The sequence below is a fragment of the Pteropus medius genome, unplaced genomic scaffold (assembly GCF_902729225.1).
Source record: "Pteropus medius unplaced genomic scaffold, Ma_sr-lr_union100, whole genome shotgun sequence".
NCBI lineage: Eukaryota > Metazoa > Chordata > Mammalia > Chiroptera > Pteropodidae > Pteropus > Pteropus medius.
This window is the reverse complement of record NW_024342473.1, coordinates 7104149-7130967: the sequence shown is the minus strand read 5'-3', so window position 1 is coordinate 7130967 and position 26819 is coordinate 7104149. Positions and strand designations below refer to the sequence as shown.

Genomic DNA, 26819 nt, shown 5'->3' with positions numbered 1-26819 from the left:
ACTAAGCAGCATGTGGGGAACCACCCATGTCTCTGAGTTGATAGTTGGCTTGTCTTTCCTGGGCTTGGGCTTCCCGTTTGATTTAGTGAGGGCTCGGTTAGAACCTCATTCTTTAGCTTCTCTGTCTGCTCTTGGGGGATTTGAGCTCGTTGCAGCAGCGATGTCAGATAATACAATCCTTTTATTGAGTTCATCAATCGGCCGACTCTCTGTCCTGGGGGCCAGAGTGTGTTGGTCTGTTAGTATGACTGTGTTCCAGTACTTCTCACAGCAGCTGTTTTCAAACACATTCTTGGGCTCATACTTAAAGTATGATGTTAATCCATTTGTTCATTCAACTATCTGTTGATGTAATCTTGATCACTATCAAACTCTAACATATTTAGTAGGCCTAGATCCAGGAATAGCACTGAGCTATGCTTTGTTCTGAAGAAATTACTCAGACACATTGCCTCTGGGTGTGATCCTCGGTGACCCGAGGGAGCTCACTCTGTGCTTTATTTTTTCATTACTACATTTGCCACCTGCAATTCTTATTTTTTAAGTGCCCTTCATTATACGATGATGATCATGTTAACACAAATCACCATATTGGACTTCCAGATGCCCCAGGAGCCTTGGGAGAGGATAACTTATAAGCAGTATGGGTACTTCATAGGATTAAAAAAACCTAAGCCCAATCACGAGAAAGCCAGCAGTTGACCGATGTCTATTTCCTACCCATCAACCTTCACTATGGCTCCTTAGCTACTGTGTTCGGCAACAAGTCTAAAATTTCTAGATCATGTCTTTCCTCCTTATCTATTGTGATTCTTCCTGTATACCTCATAACCTATAAATAACCAGGTAAACTGCCACTAATATACTCTATAGGGGAAAAGAGAGGAAGAGAAAAATTATTTTAAAAATTGGAATTATCTAGATACATATCATGTATATAATATACATAGAGAAATATAATTTTCATTTTCTAAATTATATATGTATAATATAACAAGGAAAAAATAAAATACAGGTAGATATCATAGTTCATATATCTGCAGCTGGTCAAAAAGCTATGGTTAGTGTTTATGATTCCCTTATTCTATTATTCATTCCATATTCTCTTTGCTTGCAGGCAGTTTTTTCTTCAGTGGGTAAAATCATACCTTCATACCTAAAAGTTCTTAGATCTTGATGATTTTATTTAAAATTGATGTAATCTCCCATTAAGTTTTCTAATCTTTGCAGACAGATGCTATTTCTTCTAGAAGAATTCACTAGGGATGACATCTGGGCCTGGAGTTTTCCTTCTGAAGAGTTTTAAATTACAGATTTAATTTCTTAAATACAGATAGAACTATTCATATTTTTTATTCTTCTTGAAGTTATTTTGGTAACTTTTTTTCTAGGAAATTATGCATTTATTCAGAATTCTCCAGTTGGTTACCATACAGTTTAAAATACCACCATATAATCTTTTTAATGTTTGTAGGATCTATAGGATGAGCCAATACAAGGATCACAAGTTGTATTTAGTTGTTGTGATACCACAGTTTTGATATGCTGTTGTATTTCCATTATCATTTAGTTCAAAATATTTTCTAATTTCCACTAAGAATTCTTTCATCCATAGATTATTTGTAAGTATATTGCTTAATTTCCAAACATTTTGATATTTCTAGTTATCTTATTGTTGCTGATTTCTAACTTAATTCTAATATGATCAGAAAATGTAGACTGTTGGTTTCAATTTTCAAAGAATGTTAACACTTGTTTTATGGTTCAGAATGGCCAATTTTGGTAAATGTTCCATGTGCTCTTGAAAAGATTGTGTATTCTTTTGGTGTAGTTCTACATACACATCAATTAGTTTAAATTTGTTCATACCTTTTATATCTTTACTAATTTTTATTTTCAATTCTCTCAGTTACTGAAAGTGGTATATTAAAGAATCCCACTGATGGTGGATGTGTCTATTTCTCCTTTTGGTCTTATTAAATTTTGCTTTATTTAAAAACTATACATTTAAAAACTATACTCCGGTACAAATTTAAAATTGTTACATCTTCCTTGCGGATTCACCCTTTTTAATACATAAATTGTCCTTCTTTATCTCTTTTATCTTTAGTCAGGCTTCTTGGCCAAATCTACTTTGTATATATAATACACATTTTGGTTAATATTAACATCATATTTATTTTTTTCACGTTCTTTTACTTTCAATTTTCATCTTTCCTTATATTTAAGGTATATCTTTTTTAAAGTAGCATGTACTTGGGTTTTGTTGTTTTAATCAGTCTTAAAACCTTTACATTTTAATTGAGTTAGTGAGTTATTTTACATTTATGTGATTGTTCATATATTTGGGTTTATATCTATCATCTTACTGTTTTCTATTTATCCTATTATACATATTTTTCTCTTTCTTGCATTTTTGGTTAATGAAGCATTTTTTATTCTTTTCTTTTCTATTAGTTTGTTCATTATGGCTTGAAAGGGTCAGTATTCAATTAGATTTACCAACATAATTACTTTGTTTTTCGATCTTTATTTCTTGCTACATTTCCATGCTTTTATTCTAACATTAAATTTCTTTTGCTTAAAAACGTATTTAATTATTTCTTTGCTAGCCTGTGGGTGACAAATTCTTACAGCTTTTGTTTCTGGAATGGCCATTATTTCAACTTTAGTTTTTAAAAATTTTAATTAATTTTATTTTCTAAGCCTTTATTTTTTAAGAGACGTTTTAGGTTCACAGCAAAACTAAGGGAAACGTACAGAGATTTCCCATATACCTCCTGCCCTCACACATGCATACCTCCCCCATTATCAGCTTACCAGAGTGGTATGTTACAGTTGATGAACCTACGTGTTATAATCACCCAAAATCTACAGTTTACATTACAATTCACTCTTAGTATATATTCTTTTGGTTTGGACAAATATATAATGAAGTGTGTCCACCTTATGGTATCGTAGAGAGTATTTTCACTGTCCTAAAAATCCTCTGTTTTCCACTTATTCATTTCCCCCCGCCCCATAACTCCAGGCAACTACTGATCTTTTTATTGTCTTCCTCACTTTTGCCTTTTCCAGAATGTCATAGAGTTGGAATTATGTGTGTAGCCTTTTCAGATCGGCTACTTTCACTTGTAATATACATTTAAGCTTCCTCCATATCTTTTCATAGCTTGTTAACTCATTTCTTTTTTAGCACTGAATAATCAAATCTGCTGTTTGGATATAGCACAATTTATTTATGCATTCGCCTACTGAAGGACATCTTGGTTGCTTTCAGATTTTGGAAGTTATGAATAAAATTTCTGTAAACATCTGTCTGTAGGTTTTTGTGTGGACTTACATTTCCTGCTTTTTTTGGGTGAATACTAAGGAGTGTGATTGCTGGATTGTATGGTGAGAGTATGTTTGGTTTTGTAAGAAACCGCCAAACTGTCTTTCAAAGTGTCTGTACCATTTTGTATTCCTACCAGCAATGAATGAGAATTCTCATTGTTCCACATACTTACAAGCATTTGATGTCAATGTTCTGAATTTTGGTCATTCTTATGGGCATGCAATAGTATCTCATTGTTATTTTTATCTGCATTTTCCTGATAACATGATGTGGAACATCTCTTTATATGCTTATTTGCCATCTCTATATCTTCCTTGGTGAGGTGTCTGTTAAGGTCTTTGCCCATTCACCTTTGAAAGACATTTTCATTATGTATGGAATTCCAGGATGGTTGTTATTATTTCACTGCTTTAAAGAATACCATTCTTTTGTCTTCTGGTTTCCATCCTTTCTGTTACTTTTGGTCCTTTGAAAGTAGGAGAACTTCCCCACAGCCCCTTTGGCTGCTTTGAAGATTTTCTTGTCTTCAAATAAGGTTTCTTGCCTTTGTTTTTGTTTGTTTGTTTGTTTGTGTTTTAGCACTTTTACTATGATTTACCTAGGTGTGATTTTCTTTGTATTTATCATACTTGGGATTCTCAGATATTCTTGATTCTGTGGCTTTAGTCCATTTGGGAAAATTTCTACCACTATCTCATTAAATACTTCTGCTATGTTTTCTTTTTCTCCTCCCATGATTCCAACTACACAGTGTTAGATCTTTCGCCATGTCCCATATTGCCCATTCTTTCTTCTACCCTTTTCAATCTGGGTAATTTTTATTGATCTGTTCATCAGATCATTACTTCTCTCTCTCTCTTTCCTTGGATTTAATCTGCATTTATGTCCATTTATTGTACTCTTAATTTCACATATCTGTTAATTCCATCAGATTTTTCTTTTAAATAGATACAATTATCTGGTAAAAGCTTGTATTCTGCCTTTATCTTCTAGAATATATTAATTATAGCTTGTTTAATATCTGTATCTCATAACTTTATTATCTGGATTGCCTGTGCGTCTATTTCTATTTTCTTCCTACTTGTTTCTGTTTCTTGATAAGTTTTTGTTGAATGTTGGATATTGTGTAGAATATGTTATAGAGGATCTGTATGATGGTTATCTTTCTCCAAAGAGGATTTTCTTTAGCTTTTGGCAGGCAGTTACAATAGGAGTAAATCACTTAATCCAATCAGGAACTGATCTGATTCAAGGCTGAGTTTCAGTCATTGTAAGGTTTGATGTAATTCTAGTGTGTCCTTATTTCTAGGGTGTAGTTTTTTGGGGAGATTCCAAAGCTTTTAGTGTTTATCAGAGAGCTCTACCTTGGTGGGCCCTGAACTCCAATTTCAGTTTCCTCAGAGCCATGAAACTACTGATGGTTCTGTTTAATGTCTTAGCCTTTTAGCCTCCACTTTTAGCTTGAAGTCTCCACCTATAGGCTTGTGATACTTATGAATGCCTCCAGGAAAAAAGCAGTAGAGTGCTTGGCTCACTTTAATGTGTTTTTCTTTCCTCTAAGATTTTTAGCCTCACTATCTGGTTGCCATGGTAGTCTTGACCTCTAGTATTTCACTCCCCATCCCTGTGAGACACCTGAAGAGCTATTCAACTTCTCTGATTGATTCTTAACAGCTACTTTTTACTCAGTTTTTCAAACTTTTCAGCCCATTGCTTAGACTTCAGAAAAAAAAAAACAGCACAGAATTTTTTGGCTCACCTCAATGGGTTTCCTAAGGTCCTGACTGCCTTAGCAGCTCTCTGATGCCTTAAAAACCACTTTTAAAATGTTCACAGTTTTCTCTTGGTCAGTGGGGGGATTTATTTTCTACAAGCTAAGCTTCATGATCTGATGTGGGATTCTCCCATTAACCTTGCTGGACTTGGCAATGCTAAGAGATAACACAGATAGTCCTTCTATACTCCCTTGCCACCACTGTGTGGCAACAATCTTTACTAAGCAAGCTCAGTTCCTCAGTTAAGACTCAAACTCCACCTTTTCTTTAGAATACTTCTCCCTTAACAAAAGGAGCATGAAGTAACCAAATGGTGATCTCAGTGTCTAATCCAATGAAACAATTGCTTTGTGTCCTTGCAGAATAATTTCTTCTTTTGGTAACAAGCATCATGTGGGGATGGTAACAAGCATCATGTGGGGATGGTAGAGCAAACATTTTTAAGTGAATCATTAGATATAATGATGAGAGTTGATGCCTGTCTTTCATTGTGGAGGAATTGTCATTTTTATTGGATACTGATTCAGAGAATAAACCACATCCTAAAAAATAATTCTCCAGCCTAACAAGGTTGTGTACTATCTCTCAGCTGGTACTGTAACTGACTCTAAAATAAAACATCCAACTGTTCAATAAAGCCAGCTCTTCTTTTCATAAGATTTACAATACATTGCCTTAAACCATTGGTTCTCAAGGAGGGGTGATTTGCCCCTAGGGGATGTTTGGCAATGTCTGAAGACATTTTTGATTTTCATGACTTGTGTGTCGGGGTGGGGGTGGGGTGGCGTATATTACTAGCATCTAGTGGTTTGAAGATAGAGATGTTCCAACACCTCAAAAGCCATTCTCTCACACATTAGTACATTTTCGCCCACATACGTTAATAATATCTTTACTGTCCCTTTCTGGATTTGAGTTCTGACTTCAATTGCAGAACTTTCCAGGTCCCATAGAAAGAATATTTTCCTTCATCTTTCTGTATGTTCTGGTTTTTAACTTACTTGGTTATGATTAGTCACAAAGCAAAAAGCTTGTTTGCTTTTTGCTTTCCAGAAACTTATCAAAATTTTTAGTACACTGATGACGTTGCCTCCTTTTTTTCAACCTGCCATGGAGTTAGACTCTTTTCTAATATTTCCAGTCATCTCAGAAGGATGATAAGAGAGGTAGATGTGTATATTCAGTCTGCCATTTTGAATCGGATGTCCCTCATTCAGTTTCCAGCCTAAAACTCCACTAAAACTTATTCTGGTGAATGTATAGATTGCCACATCTAACGGGCCCATTCTCAGCTTATTTTACATGATCTTTCTGAAATTTGATATTGTTGGTTATTTCTTTCTTGAAAACCTCTCAGCCTTTCCCTGTAAAAACTTGACAGTCTCCCGGGTCTTTGACTTCTTTTCCTCAGGCTGATTGATAATATTCCATGTCCTCTTCTTAACCTCCAAAATGCTGGTGTTTCCAAGTTTCAATCTTTGTTTTCTCTTTTCTTCTTTTAATGTTCTCCCAGAGGTAGGAATAAAATCAGAGAAATAAGGACAAAATGGGAATCGGATACCTCATCAACAAGCCTGTATACTAGAATATCAATTGATACTTCAAACATATAAAAACAATAATTTCCATTTATAATCCTATGCCCAACCAAATTATTCGTGCAAAATAAGAACACGTTCAAGCATGCAAAGACTGCCACAGTCATTAATGCAATCTTTACGCTAATGAGTTCCAAAGCTATTCAATTAGCCTCGACCTTGACACTTAGTTCCTGACTTGTTTAATTACCTATTAAATAGCTCCATCTAGATATCTCAAAACATCCCTAAACTTAGTATTTTCAAAACTAAACTAAACAACCTGCCTCATAAAATTTATTTCCTGTATTATACTTTTTTTTTAATCTCAGCAACTTATACCATTATCTACCCACCAAATTTTCAATCATCACTAAATTCTTCCTCTCTTCCATCACCAACACTAATGAGTAATCAAGTCTTCTCAATTCTACCTATGAAGTAATTCTTATAGCTATTCGCTCCCCCTCCCCTGCCCCTTTTTTTTCTCACTGTTGCTATCTTAATTCACATTCTCATAATTCCCTTCTTGGCTTCCTTACTTCAATCTTGACTTACTCAAGTCCACCCCCTACACTATGACAAGAATGGTCTTTCTACGAAGTAAATATGGTCATATCTCTTCCTTGATTTAGTTTAATAACTAGTTTCCTAATTATTAAACTAAAACTCCAACTCCTTATTTTTATGTTCTTCTCTTGACCATTTTCCCCTTTTTACTTCTTTCTATTCCCCACTTTACCTTCTTTGCTTCAACCAAACTAAATTGTACTGTATTTGTAGCTCTTCAATGCTGTTTCATGCTCCCATATTTTTACACCCATTGTTCCCACTGCCAAAAAAGCTTTGTCCCAATGTTGATGACAGCCTAATCATGCCTCAAGAATTTAACAGAAGCTTCAGTTTTTCTAAGAAAACTTTTCTTAATTCCCATGCAGCCCTGTTATTCTGCACAGATATCCATTTACATTTTGTATGTCCCTAGTGTGCCCTGGAAATACCTGCTAACATGCCTGCTCTCTACTAATCTGAGAATTCCTTAAAAGCATGGACCATGTCTTGCTTACACTTATATAATCAGCACAGTAAATATTTATAAATGAATGTATAAATAAATAAGTGAATGAATAAAACATTCTACATTATCCTCTATTCTGGAAAATCCTTCTCCAAACTCAACTATTATCATTAAACTATTGCCTAATTCTGTCCCCCCTTTCATAGACCAATACCCTGGACTAGGGGCAGGACGATAACCCCCAGAAGCTTTTGAAGGATTCTGAGAACATCAGGACATGTGCTGGGTTTTCTTTGCAAGCCTGCAAGTCACTCGAAGAAATCCAATCTGTGGGATTGGAGCAGTAAAATTGTGAGGTCTCAGGGAAATGCCCTGGAGGTAGGTTTGAGTAGCCTCCCAGGACTCACGGAGAAAGTGGCTGAGAATTCTTAGGCCCAGCAGGGAGACAGAAATATAGAAGGATAAGCAAACTAATGGATCAGAAAGGATAGAAGGCAAGAGCACCAGGGCAGAACAGAGGTAACAGAAAAGTCTATAGATTCCATCCTGACACTCTAAAGACCAAGCAGAAGGCACAACACAGTGAACATGGCAAGGAGAGAAGCCAATGATCAGAGACTAAGCAAGATGAGAAACCTAAACCAGGAACCACTCAGAGCTAGAGTTCCTTCTCAATGCCAGGACAATGTGAATGCTAGCCAGGAAATTCGTTTACCTCCAAGGAAAAAGACAGGAGAAAAGGAAAGGGTAGAAGTCCTGGATGATTGATACATAAATCACATGTGACAATTAGGTAGTGGCTGAGATAATAATGCTCAGACCTGGTTACAAATCATTAGATCAGGCTATATAGATCTGAATAGAATAGGATAAGTTGTCTGTCCTAGGAGATCAGGAGAAGAGTTGTCAGTTATAGAAAGTAAAAAAATTATCTTTCTCCATGTATGAGTTCTAATGTGTACATTCGAGTCTCCCCGCTTCTACCATCAGCTATCCATGCAAACCACACATCCCAAACATTCCAGGAGAGTCCTAACTTCAAAAATTCTTGTCTTTCTGATTGCACACAAGCCCACAAGCTCCAAGTCTGGGCTTAGGAAATAGTATATACTTAGTTCCATTGCTAACTTGCCCCTACCCCACCCACACACCAGCAGAAATAAATAGGTGGTAAGTTGCATTTTGCTTTCAAGTTTCTACCTTGTGATCCTTGCATTGTCAGAAATTTTGTGTGGCACATGCTGAACAGATTTATGTGTGTTGATGTTCAAGAGCTTAAAACACTTAATTTTGCACGTTGGCCCTTTGGGAGTGACAGTCTGTACTATTTCTCCATTTGTTTCATCATTTCATTAGTAATTATGCATAATGATGTGACCCTCCAGTAAAAAATGATAATAGGGATAGAAACACATTATAACCCTTAAGGAAAGCTTTTAGAAAAGTTGAGGTTAGTTAAGGTCTTTAGTCAAATTAGCCTCTGGAAGTTTATACATAAATAAAAACAAACAGAGAAGCTCAAGGACCTCTTGTTTGGTTCGAAGTGGGAGGAGAGGAAAGTTGTAATTAAGTTCCCTTTGTCATCAACCACTTCTTAGATAACTGATCGTAAATTACTACTCTTGGCACTGCAAAGGCATAAAAAAAACTATCTCTTGACTTGCTTTAGAAATTTGGTGTAAGTAATTGAAAAAGTAGGAGATGCTTAGGTTCAAACCTCTGTCTTTCTTAAACTTATTAATAAAGCTTCTAAATTAATTGGAGTAGAAGGTGCTTAAACTAAACCACACTCTGGCTCAACTCTCTTCTGTGTCATTTTTGCTGGAAGGAGAAAATAGATTTTCCAACATCATATTTAATTTTATTAGCTACTGTTGCTTTTTGGGAATCTACTTATAACACATGATGATAAACATTCTCCCTGTGATAAGGCTGTGTTTATAAACTGAGTTTAGGATGAAAGAAAACCCCAAACTGATGTGTTTTCATTGTGGGGTTAATGGTGCTTTACTAATCCCCTTTCTGTGGGCCAGCAAGACAGCAGCAGGCATTTTTGGTGACTCTCACATATTTGCCTTCTTAAGCATTGTAATAGGAGGAAGACTTTTCCCTTGCTCAGGAATGCTAAGAAATGATTCCCCTCCTCCTCCTGGAATGAAACTTTTGTGCAGCAAAAATAAAAATATATGGACATTTCAAAGTTTACTAGTGAGAGTTGAATGAAAGACATTTTCCCCTGTAATAACCGAACCCTTGACTCAGGGGTCTCCTCCCTTCTTTTTTGTCTCTCTGCGACGGATGTGAGTGTCTTCTGCACTGAGGAGGGAGGAAACACAGTCCACTAGGAATGGACAGCACCAGTTTGGGCTTCCACCACCTTTCTGAAGAAAGAACTGAAGACTTAAGGAAAATATATTGTTAATATTTCAAAGCTATAGAAAGGCATGAGGAATTATGTAATGAACACTCATGTACACACTGCACAGCTAAAGAAGTGAATCATTACAAATATAGTTGAAGCCCCTATGTACATCTCATTGTATTTTCCCATATGCTAGCCTCTCTCTCTCTTCCAGATACAATTCTTTAGATTTTCTTACACATTAATGTGTCTCTAAACAAAAAATAGTGTTCTTTTACAATTTTGAGACTATGTAAATAGAATCTTGCTCTATACAGATAAAATAACATATATATAGATAGATAATAGATGATGATGATAGATAGATAGATAGATAGATAGATAGATGATAGATATTTTGCAACTTGCCTGTTTTGTTTTTGAGTTCTATCCATGTGGATAAAGTTTTTCTTTTTAATTTATTTTTGTTGTGATATAAATGAATATAACATTATGCAAATTTAATATGTGCAGTATGCTGGTTGGTTTGCTACAGTTATGTATTGCCATATGATTAGCACCCTAGCATTAGTAACACCTCTAACATATCATTTAATTATCTTCTTTTTTTGTCATGGATCAAGTTATCTCTTCATGGAAGTTCTTCTTTCCTCCCGAACAGATATAGAAATACTAGAAGCATTATTGGGACCCTCAGATGGCAGAATCCTCAGGACATGCAGTATCCCCACCTGAAAAAGATTCTCAGAGAGAAAACATAAAGAAAACGTATAGTGGATGATGCTTTTGTAGTTTCACTTTCTGCTTTAATTTAACTGCATTGTGTGTGGTTTTTTTTTTTTTTTTTTTTTTTTTTTGTATGCTGAGGTGTATTTCTACAACCGGGTAAGTTCACTCTACACATTACGTGAGTATTTTAAGTGCTGAAATAAGAAACTGTTGTCACCTGCTAACGTTGCTCATGGACCCAAATCTTCCAGTAGGTAAAGACATTCCTGGGGGCTTGTCTTAGCATGTTCTTAGCTTCATAGGAGGCATGAACTGCGAAGTGGCAGTTCCAGAAAGGCTGCTAATGACAAGAACTGGCATATCTTTTTTTCTTTGCATCTTGAACCTTACATGATGGCAGAATATGAGAGGCTAGTGAGTTCCCATAATGCTGAGGTTACATCCTAATTTTAAGGAATAAATTAACAAGTGTACTGGGGCAGGCCATGGGGTCCTTTCAGGCCTGGCTTCTATTTCCTAGGCCTTCTATCTTTTGCTCTTTCTACAAGTGTTAGTCATTTTCTTATCTCTTCTGTTGCAGACTCAGTAAGCACAGCGATTTCGATCTACTGAAAAGTGTTTATTAAATCCTGCTGAGTCTTCCTTTGAAATGCCTCTTATCCACACCCCTTCCTTTCTATCACCTCCCCCTCTCCCAGCCATCACTTCACACCTGCATGGCTGGCATGGGTTCAGAGGTAGACTAGGTGAGGCCTTCTCTTCTTCCTAACTCATCCTACATGGTAAGGCTATTCATCTTCCTCAGACACTCTTGCTCCACAGTTCATTGGTCCCCAAACCTTCAAAGACTCCCTGTTTTCTAGAACAACAAATCTAAGCCTCATTCTGGGTTTTCCAGACCCATAATTTGTCTCTCCTGGTGATCCTTACTTCCTGTTATTTCATAATACCCAACTTCAGCTCCAGTTTGGCTAATCTCTCTCAGATCTATCAATATGCCATTCTCTTGCTGCACTGCTGATCTTGTTTTCCTATCTTAGAATACTTTATCTCTTCAAACTATTCATTCATTCACAGCATGTATACTGAGGGCCTCCTACATGCCAAATCTTAGAGTGCTAAGATCAAGATTTTTTCATTAATTTTTTTGGCTACCTCATCATTATTAATCTCTTTCTTTTTATTAGTCTTAATCAATTCATAATAAATAATAATATATATGTATATCAGGCCCAGTGTGTAAGGGTAAAAGCAAGTAGAAGACATGGGCCTCTCTCCTCAAGTAGTACCCACTTAAGCAGAAAAAAGAATGTAGAGAATTTCAACCTCTAGAAAAGGATTTATATAAGAGAAGATGTGAGACTTAAATGGAATGGAAATGTGATTAACAATGGAGCAATAATCTAGGACTAAATTACCTATGACCTTATTTTGTTCACTTTTGTTTCAGATGTGTTTTCCTCATTTTTTTTGTTTGAAGATAAGCTATCAGAGGGCAGAGGCCAAGTCCCCTTTGAATTGCCAGTGCTAGATACATATTTGAGCCTTTATCAATTTTCTTTTGCTTCTGACTTCTCCCAAATGAAATGCTCCCTTGCGTGTATTCCCAGGAGTACTTCTGATGGAAGAAGCAGTTCGGGGTTCAGCTACCTTCCTAACCTCATCCTCAGCGCATTCCTTGAGAAATAGAAGCCTTTGGATAAGTAAGAGCAAACAACAGTGTAATGAAAGCAAGTGAAATCTGGCCACCCACCTACTTTCCTCATGATTTTACCCCCGTAGATCAGCAAAGAGCATTGTTGTATTTCCCTAGAAACGCTTGTCCATATGTTCGCATCTTTTGGTACACTCCCTTTCCCAGATGTGCTTCCATTGTTTTAGTTATTCCTGCTGACATATCATGACATTTTTACCATATTCCTAAGCCACAAATCCTAGTGAGACTAAGATTGTACATCAGGGAAATAAGGAGGCATTCCTCAAATTACTGCAGAGGAATCTAAAATAGTTTTGATTGGGTTTTAGATTGGAGCTGCCTTTTCAAACCACTGTTGATGGCAGTGACGTGCAGCTTGTATTTTTGCTTTCTTAACAACTCACTCTCTGTGGTAAAATTTATTTTGAACAAGATCATAATTTGGATTTTTTGGATTTAATCAGAGTTGCGCTCTATTATGAGTCAGCATTTTAGTGTATTCCATTTCCCACCCCCTACAGAACTGTATGCTATAACTTTTAAATTTAGAACATTGGGTCTGAACAAACAATAAATCATGACCTTTCAGAAAAGATGATGAAACTATTTTTTACTTCAAGGGAAATAGCTTAAATGCTAAAGAAGCCAGTGATTTATAGTACAGTTTTTTAATTGAGAACTAATACTAAATAGAAAGTTTAGTGATGTTGCAATAAGGTGGCCACAAGCAAGCCAAGTAATTCTATCGTAACATGATGTAAGAATTAACTTAATGGTGCTTCCAAATAAATTTTTTAAAAGAAAGGAAAAGATTCTTCATGGATGTTTCTAATAACTTAAAGTGAGGTAGTACTATGACTTTCTATTTTGGAAAAAACCGAGATGTCAATATCCATTTAAAAATTGGAATGTGGTAGAGAAAGAGAGACCATGCTAATTGATGAAGACATATAGATTTCCTGTAAAATATGTTGGCTTAAAAGAGATGCAGATTATAGCTTCCTTTTCCCTCCTCATGCCCTCCCTGCCACTCATATTTAATTTCAATTTATGTTTGGCCCAGAAGAGCATATTGTTGTAATTTCCATTTTATGGGTAAGGGAATTAAGACTCAATGGCACAAGAACTCAAATTTTAAAAAATCAGCCAGGGAACCAGAAATAGCAGTTTTTGTTCCAGTGCCAGACCTATGCTTATTCTGAAAGATTAGAACATATCTTGAGAAATAGGAGGATGATGTCTAGAATACTGCTAAGGTCTGAAGTTGTGCCCCCCCTCCCAAATTTATATGTTAAAATACTGACACCCCCCTCCCCCAAAGGTAATGGTATTAGGAGGTAGGGCCTTTGGGAGGTCATCATATCATAAGAGCAGATCCCTCATGAATGGTATTAGTGTCCTTATAAAATATATCCCACAGAGCTCTTTAGTCTCTTCTGCCATGTGAAAATACCATAAGTCTGTGACCCATAAGAGGTTCTTTGCCCAACCATACTGGCACCCTGATCTTGGACTCCCAGTTTCTAGAACTTAAGTAATAAAATTCTACTGTTTATAAACTACTAGGTCTGTGGTATTTTGTTCTAGTAAATGGACTAAGACAGATGCATTTCTCTGATGTGAGCCATTTCCTTCTCAGGACCACTATGTCTGCAGCTTTAGTGCATTAGAATAGAATGAAGGACTTGGAGAAGATTTGCTCTAATTTCCCTTCAAGGACAAACCTGTTTCTGTAAGTTAAGTTAGATGGCAGCTACCCATTGCAGTTCCCTCAGGGTCTGCTGGAACATCTGAGCTAAGAAAGACTACCCTCTTCCTAAGAAACTGTGGCCAGTAACAGAATATGGCAGAATTAATAAACACTGTGAGCAGTGTTTGCACTAGAGCTGCCCACCGGGCTGTCTGAGACTCTCTCAGAGCTTCAGCACAAACCAGGGCTCTTCCTACACAATACTCCTTCCCCCTTCATCTTCCTGTATAGGGGTCAGAAGTCTGAAGGCTTTCCTTGCCTATGTGAGCACTCCCTTATAATTCATGGTTTTACCATCTCCAAATACCTTGCACTCTTAACTTTTTCTTCCTGGAGAACCTGAACTGACACAGCTTGTCTACAACATCATTAGCTGGCAGAGACCTGCTTATGTTAACTACTCTAATACCACTTTCACATAGCCATAGGGGTAGAACTAAAACCTTGTGATATCCATCTGACCAAACATGTAGACATCACCAATTTCCTTTGTTTTACATCTTTTGTCAGTCTCTGTATAGGTGTAATTGTGACCTAGGGTAGTGAAACAAAAAACATTTTTCAGTTTTATGGCCTAGTAAAATAAGCAAAATAGGTTGTGTTTCCAGGTTTTTTATATTACCTGTATTAAAAGTACCTACATATACCGTCATAGCTGTTTCATAAAAGGTATATTTTTTTTTAACAACAAAACAGAAAAAGAATGCAATATGAGAATCAAGGATGATTTTTCTCATTGTAAGATAGTTGAGAAAACTACACTGACCTATTGGAAATAAATTACCATGCCAAAAAAAAGAAAAAAGAAAAAAAAGAAAACGAACTAGAGCTTCCTTCCTTGCAGGATTAACTGCCACAGGAATTGCCTTTCCAATGTAAACAATTAGAAACCAGACACAATAAATGAAATAAAAGATTTCAGATATCGGATAGTAGGTGGCTCAGGATGATGATTCCTGAGAAGACTAGATTAGGTAAGTCCTATGATAACCCTATTTACTGCTTGAGGCAGTTCCCAGGCTTAAGAGCAGGCAGAATAAAGTGACATAGAGCCTAGTGGTGTCATCAAATGAGGAGAGTTACAGAAGAGACCTGTAGAGTCTGTGGATGTGTACTTTTCTATGGGGTGAAACTACCTAAAGCTTGGAAATCAGTATAAAACAATAGGACAAACAATTCTCAGAGCTCATCAGGGCTGAATATAGTGTGTGATTCTACCAACTAGAATGGAAGAACTTCGTTAAAAATTCAGACATGGATAGTGTTGTTATAAGTGTCATGTATTAGTTGTGGGACAAAATTATTTCCAGAATGAAGGCTAGTCTAGACCTGCCATAACAAAGCATGGAAACAAGCCTAAAAGGATCAAACTGAATCACAAGTAACTTAACTGCACACCAGAACAAGTCCAACACTCTTTAAAGAAATAAAATAAAATTAATCACTGAACAACATAAAATTTAAAATACCCAGCATCTAATCAAAGGCATGGAAAGAAGTAGAAAAAATATGACTCATACCCAGAAGAAGACCCAAGCGATAGAAACAGATCCAAAAATAATAGAGACTATGGAATTAGTAAAAGAACTGTTAACCAGCTAAAAAAAAATTATAAATATTTTCAAAGCTATAAAGGAAAACATTAAAAGAAAAGAAATATATTCAAATTCAACTTCCAGAGAAAAAAATTTATATCTACAATAAAAAAAATACACCCAGTGGGATTAGCATCAGAGTACACACTGTAGGATGAAAAGTCAGTGAATTTGAGGACATGGGGATAGAAACTATCTAGAATGAAGGAAGAAAAATTAGCGTCCTGTCCTATGGCCTGCAGAGCAATATCAAATAACCTAACATATGTAATTGGACTCCTAGAAGGAGAATAAAGATAAAAGAGTAGAGGACAGAAAAAAAGTTTGAAGAATTAATAGCCATTAAAAAATTGTTAAAAACTTTAAACTCACAGATATAGGAATCTCAGTAAACCTAAGGAGAAAAACATAAAGAAAATCACATAAAAGTACATTGTAATCAAATTTCTTAAAAAAAAAAAAAGAGAGAGTGACAAAGTTAAAACCTTAAGAGTAGCCAAAGGATAAAAGACATTATGTAACTGGGGGAAAGAAGAATGTCAGCAGACTTCTCATCATAAACACTGAAGGCTCAGAGACAATGAAACGATATCTCTAAAGTTCTAAAAACAAGTTGTCTACTTAGAATTCTGTACAAAATATCCCAGCAAAAGAGTCTTATAAAAATCTAAGATAAATAATTTTTAAAACTAAAAATAGTGGAATTAACCACTTGCAAATCTGCACTTTAAGCAATATTAAAAGAAATTCTACAAGCAGAAGTAAAATGATACTAAATAGAAATTTGGATTTAGACAATGGAATGAAGAAAGATAAAAGTAGACCTATGTGGTAAATTTCAAAAGAAAAAGGCATTTCTCCTCATTTCAAATTTATTTGAAAGATAATTTAAAGTTAAAGCAAAATAATAACAATGTATCATGGGGAATATAACATATACAGATTTAAAATATATGATAAAAATAGCACCATATTTGGAAGGTGGTATGTGGAAGTATACTTTTGTAAAGTTGTTACATTATAGACAAAGTAACATAATATTATTTGAACTTAGACTGGATAAGTTAAAGATATATATTGCAAAATTTACAATAGGGCCTGGCAAATTACAGCCTGTGGGTCAAATTTGGCATGCTGCCTGTTTTTATACTTTTAAAGTTTCAGTGGAACACAGCTATATTCATTCTTTTACATGATGTCCATGGATACTTATCAACTACAATGGCAAAGTTAATTAGTTGCAACACAAACCTAAAATATTTACTACCTGACCCTTTACAAGAAAAGTTTGCCATCCCCTGGCTTTAAGCAACTACTACTACTATTACTACTACTACTGCTATTACTACTACTACTAATTAATAATAATATAATAACAACAACAACAACAGTAAAAAAATAATAAATTAAAGCAAAGATGTATAGCTAACAAACCAATAGCGGAGACAAAATGGTTTCATAATAAATACTAAGTTAATGCAGAAGATGGAAACAAAAGAGTACAAAAAAGAAAAATAGCAGAACAAATGAAAACTTTAAAGCAAGATGGTAGAATTAAACCCAAGCTTGTCGATAGTTACATTAAATTTAAAATTTTCCAAACATTTCAATTAATGGCAGAGTGTCAAATTGGATACAAAAACAAGATATAAATATATGCACTTTATAAGAATCCCACTTTATCTATAAAGACATAGGTTAAAAATAAAAGGTTAAGGAAATATATAACATAAAACACTAATAGAAAGGAAGCTTGGATGACTGTATTTATAGCAAAGTAAACTTCAGAACAAAGACTATTACCCAGGATGCTTTCTCTTGCTCCCAGCTCTCCATCATGTAAGGATGCAGTGGGAAGACAGCCATCTGCAAACCAGGAAGAGTCCTCACCAGCTGTTGGATCTCCTGGCAACCCTGATCTTGGACTTCCCAGCCTCCAGAACTGTGAGAAATAAATGTTTATGCTTAAGCTACCCAGTCTATGATATTTTCATTACAGCAGTCTCAAGTGACTAAGGAACCAACTTAGCCTAATTTTCATTTATACTAAACTCCCAACAACAGCATACTATATTATCTTATCAAAAGTACAGGAGACATTCACAAAGATAGACAATATCCTGGGGCATTAAACAAGTTTCAAAAAATTTAAAGGGATTTAAATTTTTACAGAGTATTTTCTCTGACAACAGCGACAATAAAATTGACTAGAAATCAATTATAGAACATATTTCTGGAAAATTCATAAATAGAAATTAAACAACACAATGTAAATAACTCAGGGCTCAAGAAACATCACAAGGGAAATTAGAAAGTAATCTGGTATGAATTGAAAAGACAATACAACATATCTAGTAGTGAGATTGATTAAAAGTATTATACATAAATAAAAATGTATAGCATTAAATGATTATATTATAGAAAAAGTTATAAAATTAATGATCAAAGCTTCTACCTGAAAAAACTAGAAAAAGGAGAGCATCAGTATTAACTAAGAAAGAAGTAAAAGTAAAAACTACAGAAACCAATGAAACATAAGAAAAATGAAACTATGAAAGCAATAGAGAAAAATAAATCCAAAAGCTAGTTATTGGAGAATACCTATAATATTGATTTAAAACTCTAAATAGGCTGATCACAAATTATCACTCACTATCAGGAATAAAAAAGGGAATATAACTACAGAGTCTACAGATGTTAAAAGAAATATAAAACAATATTATTAATAACTGTATGCCAACAAATTTTTCGATTAGATAGAATGGATGAAATATTTTGAAAGACACAAAGTACGAGAGCTTACACCAAACAGAGAAGATAAGCCAAATAGCTCTACATTTATTTTTTAAATTGAAATCAGAGTTAAAATCTCCCCACAAAAGAAAATCCTAGGCCTAGAAAACTTCACTAATGAATTATACCAGGCATTTAAGGAAGAAATAATATCAATTCTACATAGACTTTTCCAGGAAGCAAAAAAAGGAGAGGATATTTCTCAATTCACTTTAGGAAGCTAGCATTAACCTGTTGCCAAAACAATAGAAAGATATTACTAGACATGAAAATTATGGATCTATATCATTCATAAACATAGATCAAAAATCCTTAACAAAACATTGATAATTTGAATCCAATAACATATTAAAAAGATAATATATCTTGACAAACAGACTGGAAAAGAAGAGGTAAAACTTTCTTGATCGATCAATGGATGACAATAAGCTTCTATGTATAAAATCCTAAGATATCTTTAAAAAAACTGTAAGAACTAATTAATGAATTTAGCAAGGTTGCAGAATAAAAAGTCAATATGCAAAATTCAATTATATTTCTATATGATCGCAATTGACAATTTGAAATTAAAATTTAAAAAGCAATATCATTTAAAATAGCATAAAAACATGAAATATGGATATACTTTAAAAGTCTGTAACAAATGTACACATATATTATAAAACATTACTGTAATAAATGAAAGAAGACAATTAGAGATACCCCATAGTGATGGATTGGCAAACTCAGTATTAAGGTGTGAATTTTTCCCCAAATTTCCTAGTATGTGCTCAGTTTTTCTGTGAATCTAAAACTACTCTAAAAATTAAAATCCATTAACTTTTTAAAATGAAACAAACAGCTCATGATCCTACCACTTATTACAAATATTCTTATTTTCTTACAGTGGCCCTTGTGAATATACACACACGTTTCCATATAATCACAATTATTGAAGAATAATCACTTGATCTTCTGCATTTTAACTTAACACAGGATAATATGTTAATTTCTTAGCAGAAGCAAAGGTTTAAATTACTTAAGCATTTTTGCCCGTAAACTATTTATTTGTAAGATGTATTAGATACTAAAACTTAATGGAGAAACAAATTGTAGGAAGCTAACATTTATGAAATACCTACAAAGTACCAGGTCTTGTGCCAGGGGCTTTACACATTTGATTTTATTTAATCCTCTTAACCACTATATAAGGTAAGTATTATTATCTCCATTAATAGAGAAACAAACTAATTTTAAAATAACTCAATTACCAGATTAACCAAAGATCATCCTTGGACAAGCTTAGATGTTATTGGTAATATGCCCAACCCAGATTTTCTTATGATTAGAAGAATAAGTCAGAATACTACTTACTAAAGTGTGTCTATGAAACCTCATTTTCATAGTAAGTTAAAAAGGTGGGGGAGAGAGAGGTGAGAGAGTCATATATATAGTTATAGATATATTTATCTCTTCTAAAAGTTTTGAGAAGCTCTAGATAAAAATTTAAAAACTTCTTTCCTATAGGACATATCAGGACTTTGATATGCCAATGTATACTGTGAATTTCCCATTTTTTTGAACAAAAATATTGAGCACTAGTTTCATTAAACACACTTTGGGAAATCCTGACCCATAACATCATTCATAATTTATTCGATGGACTCGCTGGTTAATTTTAAGAATTTCCAGAATACGTTCTATGACAGTGTCCATAAAAAATTCCAAGTTTTATCTTATTATTTATTTTATTAAATGAATAATATACCTTGGGGTTAAGCCATACAATGATGTAGAAGCATAGAATTGTAGGCCTGGAAGAGATCACAAGAATTCAAATAGGCCACCTCCCAGGCTTCAGAGAGGACCACACCTAAGCCATCATGGACAGATGGGTATCTAGCTTGTTGTAAAAGACCTCCAGGGAAGAAAGTTCCATAACCTCCCTGTAACTTATTCCAGATGCCCAGCTCTTCTGAAAAAGAGATGAGCATTCTGAAGCTCTTCTAGTCTATTGTGCATGCACCGAGTGCTTTGTCATCATGGTAGTATATTATATGCAGGTGTTTAGATTTTAAAAAGGGTACTGGTGAAAGTAAGATGGAGATACCTATATATATATAGGAGATACCTATATTAGGTATCTCCTAAAATATTTCCTATATTTCACATATAAAATCTTATATATCTAATACTTATATTAGATAAGTATTATCTAATACTTATCTAATACTCCCTGTAACTTATTCCAGATGCCCAGCTCTTCTGAAAAAGAGATGAGCATTTTGAAGCTCTTCTAGTCTATTGTGCATGTCCTTATATATCTAATATAATACTTATATTTATTAAATCTTATATATATTAGATATATAAGATTTTATATGTGAAATATAGATTTTTTATTTATCTATCATCTATATCTATCATCTATATCTATCATCTATCATCTGTCTGTCTATCATCTATCATCTATCTATCCTCTATCTATCTATCATCTATCTATCTATCTATCTATCTATCTATCTATCTATCTATCTATCTATCATCTATCCATCATCTATCTATCTAGAACACAGGAGTTAAAAATGTCATCTCAGAATCATCTTTGATGTCTTCTATTTTCAGTTTCAGTTAATCATCTCATCCTGTAACTTTCTCTTTTAAATGTCATTTGATTCAATCCCATCCTCTTTTTCCCTTGCTACTCAATAGTAAAAGCTCATTCTTGCTGGTGTGGATTTCTCAAATACCTCTTGACTGATTTCCCTATCTCTAGTATCTGTTTTTTCTATTTTGCCCCCATTGTGCTAAAACATTTATTTTAAAATTGCAGCTCTATCATGTCACTGCCATGTCTAACGTTTTTGGTGACTTCCTATAGCCAACAATGTAAATGTGAACTCCATAAACAGCCCTATTTAGCTCCTTGTGATTTGATCCCAACTTCCCTTCCCAGTTTCATCCTCAGTTACTCTCTACCACACATTTAACAGGTGAACTCATAGTGGACATTTTTTCCTGATTCTATGGATTTTCCTGCTTTCTTGCCATTGATTTTCTCATTCCTTCCACCTGAAATCCCATTCCCTTCTCTCTTTGCACTGGGCTTAATCATCTGTCAAGTCCTGGCTCCTCTGTGATATCTTCCTAGGTTTCTATAGGCCAAACTAATTATTTTCTCACCTTTTTTCCTTTCTAAAACTTTTGCACACACCTCACTCATATCACTTAGAAAGTTATGTCATGAAATGTGGTAGATATTCAACCAATGTGGTGACATGACTCTAATAACGTGCCATAGAGAGGATATAATGGGCAGAGACTGAGAGGCGTGAACAAAGGCGTGAACAGGATGACTGGTGAGCTAAGGAAAATGGTGATCATGAGAATGATAGTGAATGTGAGAGAGAAAGAAAAAACCATATAAGGACCCATCCCCTGAGGAATGAGAGGGCTTTGTCAGAAAAGATGGACAAGCACAGGGCTGAGTGAAGAGAGCAGCTCTTCAATGTTCTCTGGAACCAAGAAAATAGCACACAGGACAGACTGCAGCCACAGAAGAAAGAAACCTCCAGGGGAGGAACCTCTACCTTCTCTACCATCCTCAGGACCAGTAATGACCAGTGTAAAGGCTAGGAACTTGGGGTCAGGGAGAGAGTAGTTGTCAACGTTACATCATAAGCACAGCTTTATTATTGTTTTATGGTACTGTTATTCATATATTTTTATGGTAAGAATATCTGTCTAGCATTAGCATTTCAGTCGTTTTGAGGAGTTGTGCTTGGGAGGGGAAGGAATATGCCAACTTGGTAACACTCTCTGAAGCTCCTTATCTGGGAACAATCCGAATAAACTGCAGTGATGAGTATGATTAATAGTATTGTTGAACTGGTAAAGAATACATGACTAGAAATGTGTGAACTTAGAAAATATTCATCTTAGAAGGTCTCAAGAGTTTATAGTCAATTTAACCTTAGGGAAATAAAACCAATGCTTTAAAAAACCACAACTTATACGTGCAAAAGAAGGATTTTTTTTCCTTCAAAGTGATTACCTTAGGCAACTGCATACCTAGCAAAATCATATTGCATTTTCTCTTTTGTTCTAATTTGAACTCCTATCATATGCTGGACCCTACTATGAATGCTTTGTAATCTCTAATCTTATAGCATTCATAAGAGGTAAGCATTATATTCATTTAATAGATGAGAAAACTAAGCAACTTGCCTCCAAAGGAGTAACAGCTAGCAGTGGCAGAGATAACAGTTGGTCAAAATGCAATTTGAGACTAAGCTCACATTCTTCTTATTCTGCCATGTTGACTTAAAACATTTATTTGGAAAACTATTAGAACCTATGGTACATCCATTTAATATATTAACAGTAATGAATCTTTTTACTTTCAGTATGAATTTGAGTTTTAAAATTAGTCCGAAATCTTTTGGAATCAATCGTGACAAAAATGGTGAGAGACTAAGGTACATTAATATGATTTGTGACCAAAAATGAGGTGTAACCCTTGAGGAAATGTAGTGAATGCCTTTGTATGACTTTTAGACTAAAGTAAAAGATAATTTAAAATACCATTGATTTTGGAACTTCTAAGCCACCATGGATCCTGAAAAAGTAAGATCTGGCATAGAAAGTGTTAACATTTTAATTTTATATCAAATCTACAATCCCACCACTGAAACTTAGAATTGAAAGGGCTGTTGGAGGCCACTGAATTTTTTCTCAAATTCTGTGTCAGCAAGTGGCAGAACAAACCTTTGAAGCCCAGGCTGTCAGACTCCAACTTCTTTCTACTGTCTGTTCTTGCCCCTAAACACTGAGAAATGTTTTCAGAGCCCAAGGCCCTAGCTAGTGAACCTTCATCCTGTGCTTAAAACTTCCAGGGATTATGAATAGACCCTATCTCTGATCCTGGAGAAGATTGTAACTATGTAAGACATCTTTTTTTTCTTTATATACTGAACAGAAATTCATCATCATGTATAAAATATATTTTAAGATTTTGAGAAATGATTGCAATACGAGCAAGAAGGAAGAAGTTAGGTTAGACATATTCTAAAGAGATGTTTCTCAAACAAAATTAAAGCTCCAGTGCAGATAAACCTGATTGCCCCTTGCCAGGCTGATGTTTTTTTTTAGCTGTCATCCAACCCAACTTTTAGAGTAGACTCAAAGGAAAAGAACCGAAATACTTTTCTAACTTTTCCATATTTAGCACAACACCACACAAAATTGCTAAATACCATATAACCACACTTACCATCCTGGGGCCTATAAATTCAGAATTCAGACACTTGATTACAAACCACAGAATGACTCTGTTTAAGAAATAGTATGTGGTATTGTAAGAAAACTGCCCCTATTTAGATGTTCTTCTGGTTATTAACTTAGTAACGTGGGCTTTTTCCCTTTCTCTTCTTTCTCAATCTTTCTACCATAGCTGTCATCTCCAATTTCTGCTACAATTGTCTGAGTATGGGGGGTAAATGCCTGCAAGAGCTGGGGGAGCATTTTCTGCTATAATTATTGTCCAAAAGAAAAATAAGCACATACGTTTTTAGTTTCTCAGTAAAATTCCACAGCAAAACAGGAGTCAATCACCAATTTTTAGGAGGGCAAAGGTATGACAGAAAATTCACTCTTCCTCTCTAGGGGTGGCCCAGGCATCACCATAGTGTCATTTTTCCCCTCTAATTCAGCTACGAGGTCCCCCTCCCTTTCAGGATTTATAAGTCATCCTCTTTTGCTTCATACCTTTACCCAACACCTGATCAGACCCATTAAATATGCTAAAGTATAAATGAGGGGAATCACAACAGATATATTTTTACATTTTTATAGAGATCGAACTGTAAACTAATCCATTAGAGGGCTCTCACCCCCTGCACCCAACTCCCTGCAGGGAGATACCTCAGAAACACCTATAAGTCACTTCCCCATCAAGCAAGGCTCCCTCCACCCTTTATCAAGGCCACTACTGCAGACAAACTTATTTAAATAGATTAGGAAATGTTAAAAATTTAAAATGCTTAAATGTTCTTCATGACAGAATTTTTATTTTTTTATATATATACCCCTCATTTTATCTATCAATGACAGTAAATGTTTCTTATAACTCAGAAGCCAGGCCACCACACTAAGAATTCTTTTTTAACTTTAAAAGCTCGTTTGAGACTTTACTATGTTCCAGAGATACGTGAAGTGCTTTGTTTTGCAGCAGTTTTAGGGAATAGCATTCTCTCCATTTCACAAAGATGATTATGAAAGAGAATAGTTATAGATCTTAAAAGCAAAATCATAGAGTTATTATGCAAAACAGGATTGTAGCCCATCATCTTAAACACTACACTGGTAAAATCTTTCTAGACTGCATGAGATGAAAACATATCAGCCTGAGTTTTGGGATGCAAGCAACAGATACTGTCTTCTTTCAAAAAAAAACCCAAAAAGATCATGGGGAGCTCATAGAAACTCTTGAGTACCGGAAATCTAGGCTCAGAGGTTCTGTGGTTGGGAATAACACCACAGTTACACTGCAGATGGGTCCAAGAAGGATGGCCCTGGAGTGGCTGTCACTGAACCCTAGACATGCACTTAAGCTACGGACACAAATGACTTCAGACACTGGACATGGCTGCTGGCACTGCTGCTCTGTTGCTCTGAGAACTTGATCTCATAACAATGGCCTCCAATCCCAGAGAAGCTTTGTCTGGATCTTTGCTTCCTTGCATCTCTAGCTGCCTAGTCAAAGACCAGAGTAGATGAATTTGATTGGTGGAGCCTAGATCATATGCCCACACACTAGCTTCAAGGGGAATTGGGACAGTGTGTTTGGGGCATTTTTAGCTTCTGTGATGACAGATGTCTGTACTGCCCACCGAAATCCATAGGGAAATAATTGCCTGTTGAGGTTTAGATAGTTGGCAGAAGGAATAACAGATGCTCACTACACCTGAGAACTAGAGTGGGAGCCTCTCTAACATCACACAATTTACCCCTTTTCCATGTGAGTGTAAGGTCTTCCTTATCCCCAACTCTGTGATTCTAAGGTCATCAGTATGTATGGCAGGACTTTGTGGTTCACCAGAGTGTTCTGTGGGCTATGAATGGTGTCAGCAGAGATCCTGAGTCATGCATGACCATTATTTAAAAAAAAAAAAAAACACGCACAGAAGAAAAATTTAAGTACTTTTGAAAGATTGGTGCTGGTGAATCAATGCTCTGTGGATTGAGGCTAGAGAACATTGTGTCCAGAGCAACTGCATTTTGGATGAAAAATAAAAGAAGAGCTTCTGTAAACTTGTAATTACCCTTCTGGCATGCTTATGGTAAATGCCAACAGTACAGATGTCAGCTTCCAGCTTGGGCCAATATTTGACTGGATCCATTTTATTTTCACCAGAATTCATCTCCCAGAGGTCCTCCACTATGAAAGGGAAAGACAAGAAGTATCTCTATTAGAGGAAAAACAATAAATCTTGCCTGTCATGGAAATCTGTTGTATTTCTCTACTCAACATTCATTCTTTCTTCTTTTATTAACAGTATCACAATATTTCTTTAGGAATGACCCTACCCTCCTTGTTTTAGGGATGTTCACATGACCCATGAAAACCTGTATATAATGATTGATTCAAGGGAAGGCATGTAGTGCAGAATATCCCAATCAGAACATTATAGGTCTTTCTTGGAACTACTAGGAAAGAGAAATTTTCTCGACTGGAATTACTGAGCTTGTAGGATGTATCTGACTCTTCTGATAGATATCTTGCCATTACAGGGAGAGAGCCTATCTGAGAACACAGCCAATGGAGAAATGCAACCAGATATTTAAAAGAAGATTGAATACTTACCAGAGCCAAGCTTGAAGCCAGTACCTTTGGGCTCTTCAATTACCTAAGCTTGTAAGTTTGTTCTTTCTCTTAAGCCAGTGTGAGTTGGGTCTTCTACCACATGCATTCAAAGAATACTAACCAATTCACTGACTTTGTTTTAATTTATGAAATTCTGGGCTGCCTTGGTTCAAGAAGAAGCCCAATAACTAGTTGTCTTGAATGCTGTAGAATAGGCTCATAGTTTGGGTAAAGAATTGGTTTAAGTGTTTTGTTTTGTTTTTCCCCTACACTGAGCTTCTAGGATTGTATGAATGAGAAGCACTTGTTAAAATACATTAGATGCTATCTCAGGAAAAGATAAT

At 35.3% G+C, this 26819-nt stretch overlaps 1 long non-coding RNA gene across 1 annotated transcript in view; it reads left to right on the top strand.

Moving 5' to 3' along the window:
- LOC120604414 (uncharacterized) overlaps nucleotides 1-26569 on the top strand; it is a 228966-nt gene extending 202397 nt beyond the window's left edge. Inside the window, exon 3 of the long non-coding RNA XR_005653331.1 lies at nucleotides 26403-26569. This is a non-coding gene — a long non-coding RNA (uncharacterized LOC120604414). The remainder of the gene's footprint in view (nucleotides 1-26402) is intronic.
- The last annotated feature ends 250 nt before the right edge of the window (nucleotides 26570-26819 follow it).